The 15,776-nt window shown below is 32.2% G+C and overlaps 1 long non-coding RNA gene across 1 annotated transcript; it reads left to right on the forward strand.

Annotated features, from left to right (window-relative positions):
* The first annotated feature begins 11,149 nt into the window (after nucleotides 1-11,149).
* Nucleotides 11,150-15,046, forward strand: LOC115921126. The gene is made up of 4 exons (XR_004062755.1): nucleotides 11,150-11,471; nucleotides 12,642-12,738; nucleotides 13,024-13,266; nucleotides 13,629-15,046. It is a non-coding gene; the product is annotated as an uncharacterized LOC115921126 (long non-coding RNA).
* Nucleotides 15,047-15,776: the final 730 nt, after the last annotated feature.

A 15,776-nucleotide genomic window follows, 5' to 3' on the forward strand; every position in this document is an offset into this window, starting at 1 on the left:
AAAGGAGAACAAAATCCTAAACTGCATTTCAGTAGATAAAACAAACACTGTTCACTTTCGTGATTTCCTTTGTTCAGAAATGCATTATAAATATGTGGTTAATGTCGATATGTGATGCTTAGGGTTAACTGAATATTGGAATTTGAAACTTCGAAGGCTTTCAATCATCATCATACATTTGCCACTAATACGTGAATGGGCAAATGAACTAGTTATTATACTTTAAAAGACGGCACGCAGTGCAGATAGTAAAAGGACATTTTCAATCGATGTGAATGTATCACTCAGATCGATCATAATTTTTACTACATTGTGCTGATAGGAAAGTCTTGTCACTATTATATTGATACTAATATCAGACTTAGGAGAACGAACGCCTCCTATAGTGTAAATGAATTTAACTTATAAGCCCTCCATACAAAATGTCATGGTTATTATGTGACTATTAGAATCATTAACTTGTCTGGTTATAAAAGACCTATTGAAGAATAAAGAGTTCAATGAACTTCTTACATCTGCTGTGAGTAATGCTATAGACAAGAAGATGAATGAGATATTGACAAGATTAGATCGAGTTGAGGGTGACAGTATTGACTTACAAAGCAAACTGGAAATGAAAAAAACAAAGAATTGGACAAATTAGTAGGAAAGGTTTTACTCTGTGACAACACCACTGCCAAACTGAAAATGCATTAAATACCATAGAACAATATTCAAGGCGAGCATGTATTCGAATTTTTTGGTGCAAATGAAGTGAAAGGGTAGAACACAGATGCATAGGTAGCTAAGGTTGTCACAGAAACGCTTGGTATCTCCCTTGATGTGGAGCGTGATATTGATCGTTCTCATCGCGTTGAAAAATTAGTCTCAGCTGCAGCAGCACTCCGAACTCCCGTTCCGAACTAATACTGCAACATCCGAGCCTCGACAGGAAACAAAGAAGCCACGACCAAGATCGATAATTGTGAAGTCCACAAGCTACAGAAAGAGAAAGGAAATATTAGAAAAAAGAAGGAAGCTCAAAAATACAGGAATATCAATCGTGGAAGATTTGACGACAAAGAATCAGAAATTGCTTGCAAATACACGCAGTACCAAAGGGGTACAATCTGCAAGGTCTTCGGATGGGCGAATAACTGCCTTGATTACTGCAAGTGGAGGGAAAAGTATCACAAAACTCATCACCTGTGATAATGACCTTCAACATATTATAACTCACTGAGAAATGACGTCATGCTATACTCTTGCCTCTCAAAAATGACTATAGTAACAATGATTTGACTGTAATCCACCTACTCCAAATTGATACCGTTTCATACCTGATTTGTTTGCTGTTGTTGTCGTCGTTGCTTGCCTTGTTTGTTTGTTCTTTTTAATTTATTTTAGGTATACTCTGTGTTATATGTAATTGTGTAGTGGAACCTAAAACTCTATCTTGCCACATATGTTGTTCTCAATCTGATAGCTTTTACGAAAAATCAAAATACCTTGAAGTATGTACCTTTGTAGAAAGGGATCTCTGCAATTGTCCTTTTCCATCCTGTTTTCATAACATATTTGCCTTTGATAATACTGATGATATCGCATTTGAACACCTTTTTAAAGTAATGTTAATACTTACCCATACCAACTTTTAAATAATCTCTGATGACATTGATCATAATCTTGATGTCTTAGACTGTAAATATTATTTAGATGATGATTTCTTAACAAAAGCACTTGAATTTAAAGAAAATGTTAGTAGTATTCACTTCAATTCACGAAGCTCGTCTAAAAACTTTGATGCAATATCCGATTTTATATTTTCTCTTAGTTTTAATTTCTCCATCTATGGATTTTCAGAGACTTGGATCCATGAAAACACACCACATACTTTTAACCTACCTGGATATTCGTTTAAACATAATGATCGCGAACATGCTAGAGGAGGTGGTGTGGGTTTGTTGATATCTGATCTTCTGGATTTTGTTATTAGACATGATATCTTAGAATGTTCTGACTATTATGAGTCTTTATTTATTATAGAAACTGTTATTCCTAGAGGGAAAAATATATTGTCGGTGTTATTTATGGAAAACCTCACTCAAAAGTCATGGATTTCAATAAGCATCTTCAGTCTTATTTAGAAAAATTGAATATCGAACATAAACAAGTATATATAATGGGAGATTTTGATATATATCTATTGAATTACGATAATGCTTCTGTTAATTAATTTTTGAGTGCAATACATTTGAATAGCTTTGTGCCCTTAATGGATAAGCCAACGCGTGTTACTGAGTAATCCTCATCTTTAATTGATAATATTTTTTACTAATAACTATGGATCGAATGTGCTTTCTGGCTTATTTTACAATGATATTACAGATCATTTCCCAATTTTTCAAATAACTCATTTTTAATTTCATGCACAATTTACTCCTACTCGTAAATTTCGTCGTATAAATGAAAGTACTGTTAGAGTTTTTGAAGAAAAGGTGTATATTGTTCATTGGAGTGATGTATTTAAATGTACAGATACTGATGAAGTTTATAAAATGTTTATAGATATGTTATCCAAACTTTACGATGATGTATTTGTAATGGGAGACAGTAAGACCTAAAGAAAAAGTATTAAAAAGCCATGGATTACTGTAAGCATTTAAAAAAAGACAAGGTTTAAAAAAAAAATGTTTAAAAAGTATAGGGAAAATTGTACTGATGACAATAAGAAAGGATATGTCAAAGTCAGGAATAATGTTACTAAAATATTACGCTGTGCACGCATAAACTATTATAAACTTAAATTTCAGCTCTTTAAAGGAAATATGAAAAAAAAACAAGGAATATGATAAATGAATTACTTGGAAAATGTAAGAAAAAATTACCATGTTACTATAAATGGAATAGATGTACATGATGAAAAGGATATTGTTAATAACTTTAATTCATATTTTGTAAATATAGGAGCCTCTATGGCTAATTCTATACAACAAGATGATAACTTTGTCGATTTTTTTATCTGGAAGATGTAACAACACTATATTTTTAAAACCTGTAAAAGAAACTGAAATATTGGAAATTATCAAAAAATATGTACTAATCTTGTAGTAGTGGCATTGATGACATTTGTCCCTTTGTTGTGAACAAAATTATTTATGGTATTGTGAAGCCTTTATGCTTTATTTACAACCTGTCATTCTCATCTGGAATAGTACCCTTGAAATTAAAAAAGAGCAAAAGTTACACCTGTCAACAACAAAAAAAGATATCCATGACATTTCAAATTATAGACCAATATCTGTTCTTCCTTTTTTTTCTAAGATATTAGAAAGGCTGGCTTATCATCTCTGATTTCTTTTTAAAAATACTGTGTAAAGTGAATTTCAATATGGCTTTTTGAAAAATGTTTCTACTGAAATGGCACTTATTGACTTACATGATTATATTGTTAATTCTTTTGCAAATAAATGATATGCAGTTGGTGTTTTTCTTGACCTGAGTAAGGCATTTGATTCGATTGATTACTCAATATTATTACATAAATTAAGCTTTTACGGTATTAGAGGACTACCTTATTCATGGTTAAAAAGTTATTTACATAATCGAACTCAAGTTGTGTCAAACAATAATGTCATTTCAGATTCTCCTAATATTTCTTTTGCTGTTCCTCAAGGATCAATTATAGGTCCTTTGTTATTTCATTTGTTTATTAACGATCTCCCAAATTGGTCTAAAATATTAAAATGTATATTGTTTGCTGATGACACCAATACCTTGTACTCAACAGATGATCATTTATCATTGTCAACTAATTTAAATAACGAACTACTAAAGGTCTCTAAAAGGTTAAATGCCAATAAACTTACATTAACTATAGATAAATCAAATTATACGTTAGTTTATACTGTGAAACAGAAACAAAAATAAAGTACTTTGCAAAACTTAGTTGTGAAACTCAAAATTCATCAATTGAACGTGTATATTGTACGAAATTTCTGGGTGTTTACATTAATCATGATTTATCACGGAAAACTCACATTTCTTATGTCAGAAAGAAGTTATCACAGAATATCGGTGTCATCAGCAAATTATGCCATATCCTATCAAAATGCATTCTTATTACATTGTATAATACTTTAGTCCTGCCCTACTTATAATACTGTAATGTCGTATAAGCTAATACATATTCTTCCAAACTGGAAGCACTTTTTATATTGCAAAAGAGATTTGTAAGGATAGCTTCATCATCTACATAATTAGCACATACTAAACCTTTATTCAGAATGTTAAGCATACCGAATATTTATAAATTAAATAATTATTTTAATGCAATACTACTTTTTAAACACAAGCTTGGTTTATTACCCAATAATTTATGCAGTATGTTAACTTTAAACTGTTCAGTTCATAATTATAATACTCGAAATAGAATGAATTATTATTTATCTGCTATTACAAAACAATATGAATTACACTCTTTTAGACGGAAAGCCCCTTCTGTATGGAATTCTTTACCGTCAGATAATACTTCTATTAATGGTTTGAACTCATTTTAAAAAAGCTTAAATTATGTCTTATTTCCAATTATCTTACATCGTAAAACTACTCACTTACTCCATAGTGCAAATTTGTTTAGGGTTGTGCGGTCTACATGTATGTTGTTGTTTTTGCTTATGTTCTACTGTGTTCCGTTTTGTTTTGTTGTTGTTTTTTTGTTATTGTTTATTCAAATACCATATATCATTTTGTATGATTCCTATACTAGTTTCCTGTTTCTGGTGGCTGTCCAGACAAACCCTCTAGGTTTTTTTTTTAATACAACAACCTAATTCCTATTTGATTTTTAACTGTCAATATTGCAATATGTTAGTAATAATTATGTAAAAGTAATATTTTGATGTTACTGTTTTTTACTATGGAATTAAATAAATACTGAACTTGAAGTTCTTTAGTAATATTCGCTTTTTTCGTCACCTCTAATTCTGTAAAGATATTACGATTAGTTGAGATTAACCTTTTTTCAAAATATTCTTTACAGTGCATCTCAAGGCATATTTCAATAAGTATATATCCGTTTATTTTGTCAAAACACATTTTGCTATCAACTTTATTTTGATAAGAAGATGTTATATTATGTACAATGTTAACCCTCAAGCTAAACAAAAAAGGGTTTAAAACTATTCCTTTTTCGCCTCTTTTCCTGAATTACTTGTGACATCATGGGTAATTTTTTATGAATACAATTTATATTTTCTCACACATTTATTGATAACTCTCTATAATTTTTACATTGGGCAATACAGTTCAGAGCCAGCGGAATGGACTTTATTTATCAAGAATAAATCATATTATCACAATCACTTCACCACTTTCATGAAAAGACGTAAAAAACAAGTTTCCAACTTCATGGGCAACAGTTTAGTATAAGTTATATACAGTGTAGTAGGTTACATCACCAACGGTTTCTTTCAGGGTTTCCTTATTTCAAACTGGCAATATATTTATGTGATTAATGTCGATTTATGATGCACGGGTACACTGTGAAAATGTTGGACAATATTTTTTCAACACTTTGCCCAATGGTGTGCCAATAGTCAACCCAACCATCTATTGTTTCGTATTTTGACCAAAATTTGGGCAAAGATATGACCCTTCAACTTCCCGACTACGGTAGCCGTAGTCGTGGGTTGACTATTGGCAAAGTGTTGGAAAATATTGCCCAACCTTTTCACAGTGTATAACTAAATTAAGAAATGTGCAATTTTATTGGTTTCCGATTATAATAAAACAATTACAAAGCTGTTTTTGTTATGTAAACGAGCGATCAATCCTTTGTTTTACTACAAAAATCTACACGTAATGCAAATATTCAAAGGACATTTCGCCATCGATGTGATTCTATTGCACAGATCAATAACACTGTTTAATAATAATAATAATACATATGATTTATAAGGCGCCAAATCCACTTGACAGTCATATGCTCAAGGCACAGCTTGTGCAAAAGATGAAATACATACATGATACATTTATACAAAGTGCGATATGAAAGGTACAGACATAAAAGGTTATGGTAATCAATTACAAGCTAAATTAAACAGATATTTTTAAGATTGTTTTTTAACACTTCAGCAGAACTGCTATTCTTAATCCATTGAGGAAGAGTATTCCATAATAAAGGCCAAGCATGAGCGGGTTCGCTCCCCCATTTTGTTTTAACCCTAGGAGTAACAAGTAAGCCAGAGTTTTGAGAACGTATCTGTCTAGAGGGAAAGTAATGCTTGATCAAGCTGTTGTTATACTGCGGAGCAGAGCCATGTATACAGTGAAATAATAGCAAAATAATCTTGAAAACAACACGTTTTTCTACGGGCAACCAATGGAGTGATTTGAGGACTGGTGTGATATGACTGTACTTGTTGAACAGGGTCACGACACGAGCAGCAGCATTCTGTAATCTTTGTAATTTTGCGAGTAGGTTGTGAGGCGAACTAAAAAAAAGGCCATTACCAAAATCCAAGCGAGAAGAAATTAAAGCATGAGTAATTTTCTCAGTGGCACTACGATTAAGATATTTACGAATAAAACCCAAATTGCGTAACTGATAACGTACTGATTTTGAGACATATTGAATTTGTGTAGACATTGTCATGTTTGAGTCGAGAATCACACCAAGGTTGCGACATACATTAGATAGGGTAATTTCATGTCCAGCAAGAGTAATTGAAGTGATGGAAATCTTCTCTAACTGAGCCTTAGAACCATACATTATAAATTCGCATTTGGCGATATTTAATTTAAGTGAATGTGAATTTAACCAATTATGAACATCTTGTACACAAGTCTCAATGTTATGAATAGCGCTGGCTGCATTGCTCTGATTGGGTTTACTACATTTTGTTCATACACTGTAAAAAATATTGGGTGAAAAATTGCCCAACTGTTACCCATCATGAGAACGATTATGTGTACAACTAACTGTTGGGTAAATTCAAGATTTTGCATGATTTACCCAGTGTTGGATCTAAACAAATACCCAAATTTTAACCAACAAAAATTTACCCAATCAGAAATTCACCCAATTTTCCCCATAATATGTAGCATATTAGACACTAGTTGTGCAAGTAAGTTGAATAAAATATTATGTATAAAAGGACAATAGGGCCGCGGCGGGACTAGTAACGCGGACCTTGTGATTCACAGTCCCATGACATATCCACTCGACCACGACACATCTAGAATAGAACCCTATTGTTGCATAATTGTTGCCCGACTTACGTTTGCCCAGTAACATCTGCCCAACTAATGTTGAACATTTAATTGGGTAAATATACATCTAGTAAATGTTAGGGAAAAAATAACCCAAATGTTGGACAAAAATGGCCCTACTTTAATTTGCCTAATAACATTAATCAATTATGTCATTGGTTACTACATGGTTGGTAGGAAATAACCCAATTATTATAGACGATATTCGCCGAACATCGATTTGCCCAGTTACACCTACCCAACCTATTTTTTTCCTTTCATGAGGTAACTGCATTTAGTAAATGGTTGGGAGAAAATAACCCAATTATTGTACAAAATTAGCCGAACTTTGATTTGCCCAGTAACATCTGCCCAAATTTTGGTTAACAGTTTAGAAGAGTCGTGTCACTATTGTATTTTATACTGTTAAGTGTTGTCAGACTTGGGCGCAAGATGTATAAATGAAAATACTACATGCCCTCGAAACAGAAATTGTTGACAGTCATGTGACTAAATTATTGTAAATAATCAAATATATGTAGTCCACTATTAGAATCAATAAAATATTCGGGCATCAAACGTACATACAAAGATCGTAATGATAGGTGTTGGAACTTTGACGGATTAGTCACATTCTTTTTCAATATCTTACTAAGAGACCATGTTAAATAAAGATCAACATCAATCTAAAATAATTTCTCTAAAGTTATTAAGTTTCAAATGATTCGAAGATAGATTATTATGTAGTATAAACTACGCCCAATCTATACATTATCGTAGTTCGACCAATCAATAGGCCCGTTCTAGAGAATAGTTTAGTAGAGCGTTTAGATATGAAAGGAATATTCTTGAATTATGCTTTTTTTTGTAAAGTGAATTCATTATGTATTGATTTGAAAAGTCCTGTAGAGACCCCTACTCTATTGGTTTTTCAACAATCCCTGCACTAATTTAGATAGATATTTCGAATATAGTCCAGCAAAAAAAGGTTACCTTACCTCATATTTTCGTAAATGTCGATTAGCTATAATTTGTGCCCGCCTGTATTTTGTATATATTATAGTGTTATATAGAGCATCTATTGCACTGTTTCTGTTCTCGTTTATATAATACACATATTCATAAATTGTATGATAATAGATTAGACCACCAACATTCACTTTCGGGATTTTCCTATTTCTGAATCGCATAAAATACATATCCTCGAAGCTACCTGATTCTTCAATTACTAACAAAATTCACAAAAACCGGGTTATAAAAAGATTATTTGTGTAATAAATGTTCTCTCTACAATAGGAAGGAGATTATTTAACGAGCACATACCTTATTTTAAGTTGAGTTTATTTATCGAACAAGTTTAAGAGTAATAGGGATTTTTTCACCTCTTCTTCGTTTAAATATATAAAGATGAATCAATATTAACGTTTATTTAAATCATCTATTCTAAACATTTCTGTGCCGTTTCGTTTTTTTCTGTATACAAATTCAAATACCTACAAGAATACAATTTACAAATATAATACAAATCAAGAATTAAAAACGGCTGAAATGCTCTATTCAGAGCCATTATTAAAGAGGCTCTGTTCTTCCTAGATGTACATTGATAATTTAATAAGTATCTACTCAGCTAAATGGTTAATACAAAAATGTATATCAATATCAACTGATTAGTAAAAAAATTCTTGTAAAATGTTGCCAATTAAGTTGGAATATTTATTCATTTATATTATTTTAAATAAATCATATTATCAGAATCGACTCATGAAAAGATGGAAAAACAAGCATTCACACGTCCTGGGCAACAGTGTAGTAAAGACCCATATCAGGGTATACATTATCGCAGTATCTACATTACTCAATATTCTACAAGGGGTATACATATTTTTTGTTTTCAACTAGATGTTTGAGAATGAAGGAGACAAATTCATCAATTACGTGATAATAGATTAGACCACTAACATTCAGTTTTTAAATATTTTAAATTTCAGAGTTGCATAAAACACATAGGCCTACCCTTGAAACAAAACACTTTGGCGGTCGTTAGGCTAAATCAGTCTAAATATTCAAAAATAAATAGTCCACTATTAGAATCATTGACATATTCAGATGTCAAACTTGCATTTAAACATGGAATTATAGAGATTGGGATTGGCGAGTTAGCTACAGACTTTTGTAATCACTAACATTATTCATAAATACTGTGTTATATTAAGGTTATCATTAATGTAAATATTTTCTCTCTACAATAGGGAGGAGATTATTTGCTTAGCCCATCTAATGTTTTAAGTTGGGTTTATTCATCAATCAAGTTCAGGAGTCATTTCGCTTACTTTGTCATGTCTTATTGTTTTTAAGATATCATAATTAATCAAGATTAACATGTATTTAAATAATTTACTTTAAAAGGCACGTGACTTTTTTAATCAAGTCACTTAACTCTCAGTTACATTCACGGTGTCAATATAGAGTTTATTATCGATTTCAACTGATTAGACATATATTAGACTATGTACAATGTTTCCCATATAGTTGGAACATTTTGTTTTTGCCATTTTTTCCTGAATTAGTTGTGAAAATATGGGTTATTCTCGATATATATTATCATTATCTTCTCAAAAATGTATTGATCACTCTCTAAGACTTTTCACGTTGAGCATTACAGTACTGATAGAATATAAACTTTATCTATCAAGATTAAAACATTTTTTCACAGTCAACTCAGGAAAAATAGATGTTGTTTATAAGTGGCACGATAATATATTGAATTTGAATAAGAAGGAAGTCCTTTCATTTATTGACCATTAAAAAGATCAATACAATAGAAGAATGATATCAAATAACAACAACATACAAAAGTAATTATGGCCAGGGTCCCTGAGAAGCAAAACCGCTTGTAATCGGGACCCTATATACAAGTACATTATAATATAAATATAAATTTAAATTTAAATGCACACGCACGCATAATAAGCACACACACTCACACACACACACGCACACACACATACACACACAAACACGACAGAATGGAGCAAAGATATACGAGGAAGGAAACATACAAGATAAAGAGCTACGAAGAGAGATCGAGATTATTTAAAGAACTGATTAATAACTTTAGACGATTAGACCACTACAGATTATTTTCGGGATTTTCTGATTTCAATATCGCATTATATTAAAGATAAAGACCAGTTAAGGTCATGCGATTGCATTGTGAAAGAAACGTTGTGGAATCGATCAGAAAAGGTTGATCATCTAGCATACAAGTATTGGTGTGTACTGCAAGGTTCTGATGGAATCATCAAACTGATAAGAAATTTGGCCCAGTCTTCGTAAAGTTACAAGCACTGTACACAGAAAGATGTATATGGGATAATTTACCAAATATATCAATTAGTAGGCGGTTTCCCGGCAAAATTGTTATCATTATGTATTAGTCAAAAAATACTCTTTTACATGATTGTTAATAAGAGTTTCCATTTCATTTTTTGAAATTGGGGCGTTTCCAATACTGGTCTTTACCTTTAAAGTGATTCATATCGATTTGTTATGCATAGGTATAATAGAATATTGCTATGGTAAACATACTCTGTTTTCAATTATCTTAAAACAATCGCAAGGGCACTATTTCAACAAAAAGTATACACGTTATTCAGATATTCATATTGCACATATTGGAAATGATAGGGATTGGAATTGGCAAATCAATTACACACTTGCCAATCCCCAATAAATGTTTTCTCACAGACCATGTTAAATATAGATTAACATTAATCAAAAATATGTATTCTTTACAGGGTGAATGAATTCTTCGCATACCTAATTTGCATATAGATATACTCAGTAATAGTTTAAATATGAAGTTATAAAGTTTAAAAGATTGTTGTGTTGTTTGGACTCTGTACAATATCGTCCCTGTTTTCACGAAGTGACGGTAGTGAGGAAAATCGCATACATTTTCACTTTTGATTTTTTTGCATTTTTGGACATCATTCACTAACATCTTGAACCTCACAAAATTTCAGATCATAATATTGTCTAATTATGTCGCTATGACGATGACGTAAACAAGAAAATGCATAGCAAAAGGATTTTCTGTTTTCACGAAGTGACGGCCAAGTACGCGCTTAACAGCCGTCAATTCGTGAAAACATCGTTTGCTCTTTTCCTGCTTTTAATATTTTCACGAAGTGACGGTAGTGAAAATTTCGCAGTTTGGAACAGTCACAGACCATGAAAAGGTGAGTTTTTAAACATTTTTTTAGGGTAAATTAATGTGGTACGCTCTTTTGATTCATTCTGATTCTTTGTAAGCCATAAATATGTCCATGAGCACAGAAATGTGTGAAAAATACACCGCCGTTCCACATTTCGCCCCATATACTTATTTTCATGTAAGTGAATAAAGGAGTGAAGTATCATGTGATCCAAAACTAAAAAGATCAACTTAGACTTAACAAATATGCATCTAGACTAAATAACTTAAGTGGAGAGTCTTTCTTATTTTGCTCCACACCAAATATTAATGCTATAAGGTTCTTTTTATATCTGCTTAAGTTATACATTTGAACAAAGTTTTACAGAAAGTTAGAGAGTAGATCATCTAGACTCTAGAGTCGACGACTAGAGACTAGAGTTTTACTTTTATTTTTTCAGTAATTTACTATTTAGCTAATTATAGATTTGATTTAGAGCCTAGAAATCTAGTTACTCTAGATCATCATTTTATAATTATCAGTTTATGTCAGCCACTACTCATCAATCTAGAATCTAGAGGTGAGTAGATCAGGATCTCGACAAGACTGAGACCTTTCTTGTAAGGCGCGCGTGCCTGGGGTTAAGAAATTTCAGGGCTCCAAGCCCAAGGCCAACATCAACATGGCCAAGGGCAAAGGGAGTTATGAAAATTATCATCATGCTGAGCTGAGATGACCTGGGATGTAGCCCCTCCTGGTTAACTGTTAGTGTTAGGGAATTCAATGATTTGCCTTTCAAGCAAAGAAGGACATGGATGAACATTTAATTAAAAATTGAAAATTAGATACGGTCCTGCCCTGAAAATGAATAAATGGCACCATCCGAAAAAGGAATACTTTTTTTTTGAGACTGAAGTAATCATGAGTAGTCTACCTTTTGGGGAACAATGTCCACATGTTTAGCTTAGTTTCTCTCGTTATCTGTACTCTGTGTCTGTTATATTCAAAGGCAGCACTTTACTTTAGTACCCTTGGTCCCTCACCCTATACAAAAATTATTTTAAACAATTGTTCTTGATACCAGCAAATGTTGCCCAACTCCACGTCGTGTTTTAAAGAATTTTCCAAGCAAGCACCATACCAGATGATGTACATGTCTCACTACCTACACTTCAGTGGTAATGAAATTATGATGATGTTTTTGCTTTCACTTAGTTTCAGATGCAGTAGATACAATTTGCTCTTATATGAAGGAAGCACTGGGAAAGTACATCTACTTTTCAAGAATGCCACAGGCCAGACACAAATCCAGGTGAGAGTAGTTTCATGATCTGTTCAAGAAAATCACACTTTAGCAGCAAAGTACTAAAGCACACTCACTGCTTATGTGCATAGGGGTAGTTGTTGTTTGGTAGGGGCAATTGGAAAATTCTATTTTGGGGTAATGGGGGCAATTGAAAACTTCTGTTTGGGGTCAGTTATGCCTATTAATTAATTTGATGTACAAAAGATAATATTGGATTCATTTCCTTACCTCTGCTTGCAAAAAAATGAAAGAAAATAACTTGTAATTATTTCTTTCATTCTACAAAATTAGATTGGATACAGGGACCGACATGCTGGTAAGATGGGTCCTTGATAATTCACTGAACACAGAGCTGCAGATGTGACTCGGCATAGTGACCTAAGAGTGGGAGCGGTATGGAACCGTTGAAGCAATTCACCGAACACAGTCAGAGCTGCATGTGTGACTTGGCATGGTGACCCTTAAAGTCTCCTGACGGCTCCGATTGCGATTCTGATGATGACCCATTGTCTATGCTTGTGAGCGAGTCAAAAGGTATCTTTTTTCCTTCTTGATTTTTTCCCAATAGTTAAAATTTAAGATATTCTTAATTGTTTTTAATGCTTAGGTCTCTTAGTTAAGGGAATGAGTGGTCCTATGGAGGTCAGCATTATTTTGTTTTAAATCCTTATAAAAAAATTCCAATACTAAGGTGATACCACATAAAGTATTTAAGTTATTAAGAGACTCTCTAAAATTGGGTACCAAAACTACACATAATAATTTTGCCCAATCATAATGCACTGTAAAGTTTCCCTTTCATAATTGAAATTCTGATAATGATTTTTTATTGATTTTGACTTGGACTTTTTTTATTATGATTTTTCTTTCTCTTATTTCCTTTTACTTTCAAGCAGTCTAGATCAAGGATCTTCTCTGCTTCAACCACTATCGCTTGGATGACATTATGTGTGAAGAAACTTGAAGGACTTGTGTTGAAGGGCATGCTTGAGAAACTAGAACCAATTACATTGATAGTTTTGGCAATGCTTCAATGTTTCAATACCTCAATCTCTCTTTTATACTGTTTGATTTTAAACATTTTGAATATCATAAATGAAGCAAACTCCACTCATAATTGTAATTGTGTGTACTAGTAATTACAATGAAATGGATTGATTATAAAATCAATGAATTGATTTAAAGCAAACTGGTAACATTTTCCATGAGTTCTGAAACAATTAACTGAATGGTCGTACAGGTGTCAGTTTTCTGTTACAGTATTGTAATGAACTCCTGCAAACATAAATCTTTAATATTCAAATGTATAGCTCAGAACTGCTATTTATCAGGTATACCTACCTCGATCAGTAATGCATATTAGAGTTTTCGATTCCAGTTCCATGAATCCTCATATTGTATCTTTGTATTGAAGAATTTGTTTATCCATTTTCTTTAAATGTTTGTATTCACAGGGGTTGATGCCTTCGTTAGAACATGAATATAAGTTACATTTCAACAATTGGTTTTTCTCTCAAAACACAATGTTACTAGTTCACATTTAATGTTTTAATTTATTACTTCTATAGTCATTCTCATCATAATTGTATTTGGTACTTCAAACTATCCTATAATGATCATACAATATAATGTTGCTGTTTTGAATTGTATCTGTTTGATGAGAAATGAAATTGTTTAGTCAAATTGATATTTCCATGTTTATCATGCATTGTTTAGCTGATAATAGTTTCGTCAGAGATTACGTGTTTACCTGGTTGAAGACAACCTTTAAGCATTGGTAAACTTTGTAGCGTTTGAGACTGTGTACTAAATTTCATTGAAATACCTTAGAAAGAGATTGTGTAAACTGACTTGGTTCTGATACTCTACTCACAAGATATTTATGAAAAACAGTGATGAACAAAAAAGTAACGATGATGATTATATTAGTCATTTTTCCCATTGAAAAACTTCATGATACATGTAGTACATGTTTGTTGAGCATTTTGTATGTCACATGTGGCATTTACTCGCTACGATTGCTGAATAAACATGATAACCAAGTCGTAAATAAAGAATTAGATAAAGACATTTTAGCATATTTACAAGTACTGTATAATGAATGAAATAACCTTCGTATTCCGTGGATGTATATAACTGATGAGTCTTTTCCACAAAACCCTAAATGTACATTTTAAAATGCAACACAGTATTGATGATAATTGATGATGATATGTTTGGTATGAATTATATAATATTTTTGAATTTATGCTCCATTTTCCACTTGCTGTTCTGGTTCCAAATGTTTGAATTAAAACTGCTCAGTCAAAATTCATTTTCTGTGTTTATATTGCAGAGTTGAGTAGTTGACTACAGATTATGGTCAATTATCAATACTTAATCTTTTTCCTTCATTCAAAAATATTTCTTAACATATTTGCTTTATTTCCTATCTGAAAAAATATATTTAGCTAGGCCCCTCTCTAAAATTTTAGAAATTTCTCATAGTAATAGAGTAGCAAAAGCCCTGATATCACTCGCATGAATTTCAACAAGAAATGGCAGAATTTGTGTGATATTAAGGGGAGATGGAGGGGGTAAAGAGGGAGAGAGAGAGGGAGAGAGAGAGAGGGGGGAGACTACTTGAACGTGTTCTTAAGTGGAAAGTATAACTTTAGTGCAATCTTTAGTCCCTATACATACAATGTACCTGATAATTAAACCTCAAATAATATTAAATACATATCCATTTTTAGCCTAAGATTAAAGAGAATAGCTTATTAATCATTTTAAAAGCACTTAGTGCCAATATCCATCTGTGCTATTGATAGTTAATTTATTGTGAGCCGTAGCTTCGTGAACAAAAACTGACATCATACATCTAACATCATAATTATACAAAGAAGAAAAGGTGCTCTTATTTTATCCATACATATATTAAACAAGTAATTTTGCCGTATTTCAGTGTCTATCTCATGAAATTGCTTCACACAATAAAAATCCCATATGTTTTATACGCGCTCGGCTACGAGCCGTCACTTCGTGAAAACAAAATACAAGCGTTC

The sequence above is a fragment of the Strongylocentrotus purpuratus genome, unplaced genomic scaffold, assembly GCF_000002235.5.
Source record: "Strongylocentrotus purpuratus isolate Spur 01 unplaced genomic scaffold, Spur_5.0 spur5_scaffold_1, whole genome shotgun sequence".
In the NCBI taxonomy this organism is placed as follows: domain Eukaryota; kingdom Metazoa; phylum Echinodermata; class Echinoidea; order Camarodonta; family Strongylocentrotidae; genus Strongylocentrotus; species Strongylocentrotus purpuratus.